The sequence below is a fragment of the Salvelinus alpinus genome, chromosome 9, assembly GCF_045679555.1.
Source record: "Salvelinus alpinus chromosome 9, SLU_Salpinus.1, whole genome shotgun sequence".
Classification (NCBI taxonomy): domain Eukaryota; kingdom Metazoa; phylum Chordata; class Actinopteri; order Salmoniformes; family Salmonidae; genus Salvelinus; species Salvelinus alpinus.
In genome coordinates, this window is record NC_092094.1 from 87,165,799 (window position 1) to 87,171,919 (window position 6,121).

Consider the following 6,121-nt stretch of genomic DNA (forward strand, 5'->3'; position numbering starts at 1 on the left):
AAAATAGTTGGTGAACCAGGCGAGGCAGTCATTTGAAAAACCAAGGCTATTGAGTCTGCCGATAAGAATACGGTGATTGACAGAGTCGAAAGCCTTGGCCAGGTCGATGAAGACGGCTGCACAGTACTGTCTCTTATCGATGGCGGTTATGATATCATTTAGTAACTTGAGCGTGGCTGATGTTCACCCGTGACCAGCTCGGAAACCGGATTGCACAGCGGAGAAGGTACGGTGGGATTCAAAATGGTCAGTGATCTGTTTATTAACTTGGCTTTCAAAGACTTTAGAAAGGCAGGGCAGGATGGATATAGGTCTATAACAGTTTGGGTCTAGAGTGTCTCCCCTTTGAAGAGGGGGATGACCGCGGCAGCTTTCCTATCTTTAGGGATCTCGAATGATACGAGACGTTGAACAGACTGGTAATAGGGATTGTAACAATGGCGGCGGATAGTTTTAGAAAGAGAGGGTCCAGATTGTCTAGCCCAGCTGATTTGTACGGGTCCAGATTTTGCAGCTCTTTCAAAACATCTGCTATCTGGATTTGGGTGAAGGAGAAGCTGGGGAGGCTCGGGCAGATAGCTGCGGGGGGGCAGAGCTGTTGGCCGGGGTCCGGGTAGCCAGGAGGAAAGCATGGCCAGCCGTAGGGAAATGCTTATTGACATTTTTGATTATCATGGATTTATAGGTGTTGACCGTGTTACCTAGCCTCAGTGCAGTGGGCAGCTGGGAGGAGGTGCTCTTGTTCTCCATGGACTTCACAGTGTCCCAAAACTTTTTGGAGTTAGAGCTACAGGATGCGAATTTCTGTTTGAAAAAGCTAGCTTTTGCTTTCCTGACTGATTGTGTATTGGTTCCTGACTTCCCTGAACAGTTGCATATCGCGGGGACTATTCGATGCTATTGCAGTCCGCCACAGGATGTTTTTGTGCTGGTCAAGGGCAGTCAGGTCTGGAGTGAACCAAGGGCTATATCTGTTCTTAGGTCTACATTTTTTGAAAGGGGCATGCTTATTTAAGATGGTGAGGAAATTACTTTAAAAAAAGAACAACCAGGCATCCTCGACTGACGGGATGAGGTCAATATCCTTCCAGGATACCTGGGCCGGGTCGATTAGAAAAGCCTGCTCGCAGAAGTGTTTTAGGGAGCGTTTGACAGTGATGAGGGGTGGTCGTTTGACCGCGGACCCATAGCGGATGCAGGCAATGAGGCAGTGATCGCTGAGATCTTGATTGAAAACAGCAGAGGTGTATTTGGAGGGCAAGTTGGTCAGGATAATATCTATGAGGGTGCCCATGTTTATGGATTTCGGGTTGTACCTGGTGGGTTCCTTTTTGATTTGTGTGAGATTGAGGGCATCTAGCTTATATTGTAGGACTGCTGGGGTGTTAAGCATATCCCAGTTTAGGTCACCTAACAGAACGAACTCTGAAGATAGATGAGGGGCAATCAATTCACATATGGTGTCCAGGGCACAGCTGGGAGCTGAGGGGGGTCTATAACAGGCGGCAACAGTGAGAGACTTATTTCTGGAGAGATTCATTTTTAAAATTAGAAGTTCGAACTGTTTGGGCAATGACCTGGAAAGTATGACAGAACTTTGCAGGCTATCTCTGCAGTAGATTGCAACTCCTCCCCCTTTGGCAGTTCTATCTTGATGGAAAATGTTGTAGTTGGGTATGGAAATTTCAGAATTTTTGGTGGCCTTCCTAAGTGTTCAGAAACATCTGTTCTTATCATAAAAGTGACTCCAAATGGTACAAGATATTTTTTGCTACTACTGCTAACACTACCACTACTGCTACTACTTTTACCTACTTTACTGTCCCTCCTCTGACAGCTCCATGGTCGATGCATTCTGTCTTGAGTGTTTGATGCTGGCAGCTTCCCTATAATCTGTGTTATATTGTTGAACAGGGCATTGTGTAACCCTGTTATTGTTGTGACCGTCAGGGCACAGTGTCCAGTATGGCCTCCTGTTTGTAGCTGCACAAGCGGGCAGAACGTGTTGCTGTGGAGCTGATGGAGAACGGATGAGTCAACATAGGAGACCATGTAGCACTAATAACCTCTGACCCCTAACCCTCAACACTGGAGAACACGTGGCTCTGGCTTACCCTCCAGGTAATAACCCTGATCTCTGACCAATTACCCCTAACCCATGTAGCTCTGGTCTACCCTCCAGGTAATAACCCTGACCCTTAACCTCTGAACCCTGACCCTTAAACCCTTCAGATGAAAGGTGCCACCATATAAATATCTATTAGAAATACACTGCTCAAAACAATAAAGGGAACACTTAAACAACACAATGTAACTCCAAGTCAATCACACTTCTGTGAAATCAAACTGTCAACTTAGGAAGCAACACTGATTGACAATAAATTTCACATGCTGTTGTGCAAATGGAATAGACAAAAGGTGGAAATTATAGGCAATTAGCAAGACACCCCCAATAAAGGAGTGCTTCTGAAGGTGGTGACCACAGACCACTTCTCAGTTCCTATGCTTGCTTGTTCCCTTTATTTTTTTGAGCAGTGTATATACTGTAGATATTGAATCTGATTCTATTTCTATGGGTGCCACTTATACGTAGTTGCCAGACTGTGTTGTAAATGTGGACTCCTCCATGGTCTCTAACGGTCTCCGGGCATTGACCTGATTGTCACCTTCTATGGGTGTCTGTACGCTGGCTGTGTTCCTGTCCCCGTCAGATCCCCTCATCCTCAGAGCCTGGCCACCGCACTGCCCACCGTCAAGATGATTGTAGAGGTACAACTCTCAATAACATTACCTAGCCTAAATATCAATAATACTTAGTCTCTAACTCAGCGGTTCCCAACCTTTTCCTTGCCAGGGACCAACAAATCACTGTCAAAAGCTCTTAAGTAAGTAACATAAAGTTGCAGAATTAACATAAAATATACTATTGGCCAAATTTAGAGTAAATGTTATCAGTGAATGTAACATATTAAAGGCCTGTTATTACAGATGGATGTTTGTTAAACAATTTGCATTGTGAAAAGTAATGGAAAAAAAATGACACTCCCAACTTTGACCACAGGTTAAAAGCCACTGCTCCAACTAACACTGTTTAGTTCTCATCATTGGACCTGTTCCAACCACAACATACTGTAATATATGTGTGTGTGTGTGTTTGTGTCAGTGTCAGGTCAGTTAGTCAGTGTGAATCCTGACAACCCTAGCAATAATGAAGATACTGGAATCAAAAGAGGCTGTGGACGTTAAGTCATGGCCCATTGTGCTGGACATAGGTAACACACCCCTCATCTGACAGGTATGTAGTGTGTGTGTGTGTGTGTCGCATGGTGCTGCACATAAGTAAGACACACATCCCTAGATATTACTGCTCTGTAGTGTGTGTGTGTCGCGCTTACTGTTCTTGTCACCCTTACTGTTCAGACGACCTCCCCAGTTAGTAATACCCCTCTCCTCGTGTTAATGTAGTTATTCTCCCCAAATGACCTCCCCAGGAAGAAGAACCCTCAGATCTACAAGCCTCACACCCCAGAGATGTTGGCCTACCTCGACTTCCGTGTGTCCACCACAGGCATCTTGGCTGGAGTCATAAGCTAAAACTAACCCCCCTCTGCAGTATAGTGACCATCCCTCTCAGATTTTGCTAAAGCAGTAGACTGACCCATTTATTAGGGTCAGCGTACAGTACCAGTCAAAAGTTTGGACACACCTACTCAATCCAGGATTTTGCTTTATTTTTACTATTTTCTACATTGTAGAATAGTAGTGAAGACATCAAAACTATGAAATAACACATATGGAATCATGTAGTAACCAAGAAAGTGACTATCATTGTGTCTTGACTATCATTAATGTGTTTGACATTTTATACAATAACAAATTGCATACCACATTCAATTATTACACTATTAAATTAATCATATAACAATTAATTAAGTAGTAATCTGGGGCACCACGGGAAAAGTTATTTAACGTTTTACTATCTCCCGACTAAACTCTAAAGATATAAATATCTATTACGTCAGTCACAGTCAATTAATTAATTCTTATTTACCTTCAGTCTCATTCTGAATGTCGCAAAACTCTTAGCATAAATGATGAATCAGCGATATACAAATTGGCGGAGTTATTTATTTACTAACTAAATAATCACACAGAATTACATAAACACACAAACAGGATAGCTTACACATTTATTACTACACAATGCAATGAAAAGTCCCTAGTGGACTAAACCGATATGATGGCTTGTTACACAAAATGGCAGATTCAAAATAGAGGGAAAGGGAGAGACAAAGGAATTCCACTATTGTGCAGACAGCTGATAATTATGCTCATGGAAATGCGAATACTTTGCACATGAACGACCGCTCATTCGAAAGAATTGCAATGTACATATTTACGTGTGTATGTCTTTGCTGTCTCTCTGTTGAAACACTCGGTCCATCTACAGTGATTAATTCGACAGAAAGTCTCTGGTTGTGTAAGTCTCTGGTTATCCACCAGAGATCACCATGTCTTTTGTAGTCGTAGATTCTTGATTTCGGAGTGTCTGTGAGAACGGATCTTCCAGAGTAAGTGTTCGTTAGAATGGATCTTTCAACGTATCACCCAGTAGTTTTTGGTCGAGTTTACTAGACTAAAGTACTTAAACAGCTGCAGACTGAATGTTCCTGTGTAGTCTTCTTCTTTTTTGTTTCAGAGTTTCTAACCATTTCAACGTGCAACCACGCTCCACGTTTTTCTGGTCTCAGAGTCTAACTATTTGTGACGTCCAGTTCAACAACCTCCGCCTGCTTGGTCTTTAGTCTTGTCGTTTTCTTAACCATTTGTAACGTATTCAGCTGGCACTGCACGTAACTGATCTATAGAGAGTTCTTCAGCGGGTCCTTTAAAACACTTGGGGGGGAAAAGGGCGTTCCATTATGTTTGGCATAATGTCTGTGCTCACGTGGGCGTGGTTACTGACTGGATAAACTTTACATTAAAAAACATTTTCTCACTTAGAAGGCCAAGATCACATTTAATCTTCTCACAAATAGTTTCATATTTAATCATATAAAATAATATAATAAAATCATGTGCGTGTCTTGTATATTAAGTACTGACAACCAAGTTTCACATCCTCTTAATTACATACCGAGATCAAGTGATGCAGTCATGGGGATTTCGCGCCCCGACTTCATCGTTTCAGATGTTACTGCTAAACGATGTAGAAGTTAGGATTAAACCCCCCCCCCCCCATTTTTTGGTATGCAAACCCAAAGTTTCATCAGATGTCCAGTTGGCTGGTCTCAGACGATCCCGCAGGTGAAGAAGACTGATGTGGAGGTCCTGGGCCGGCGTGCAAGGCCTGGATGTACTGCCAAATTCTCTAAAACAACATTAGAGGCAGCTTATGGTAGAAAAATTTGCATTCAATTCTCTGGCAACAGCTCTGATGGACATTCCTGCAGTCAGCAAGCTAATTCCACGCTCCCTCAAAACTTCAGACATCAGTGGCATTGTGTTGTGTGACAAAACTGCACATTTTAAAGTGACCTTTAATTGTATTTCGTTCCCCTATGGTACCATCATCCACCATACCTGCTATGTAAAGACCACTCTGTTTCCTTGGTGCCCTATTCAAACTTGAGATAAGTAGACCTTTATCCAATCTGTATTGGAAGTTCAGCGTTACAGCGTGATTGAAATTTAAAGGTAATGTTTTTTGACTGAAGTTCATGTTTAGGGTTCAACTCAATCCGTATCGCTGAAGTTCAACATTATAGCATGATTGAAATTTTAAGGTATTTTCCAATTGAGCCGACATATGCAGCGATGATTGTGAATGTAGTTTCCACACACGCGGGAACATTGCCTATACATTTCAATCGCGCTATAGTGCCGAACTTCAGCGATACGGCTTGAATTGAGTCTAGTCTACTTATCTTCCTCTACTTATCTGCAGTCTGAATCCAGCCCTAAGTGCACCGTGTGGGCCCAGGCAGCCACCTGCTGTTTGTACAGAGTTTATGTAAGATGTTCCAGCTGTTGGATCTTGGTGAAGATGTGTGTTAAGAGAGTGAAGATGATTAAAATGAACTCTTCAGACTAACATGTTTCTGCCTGAAGACAATGGAGC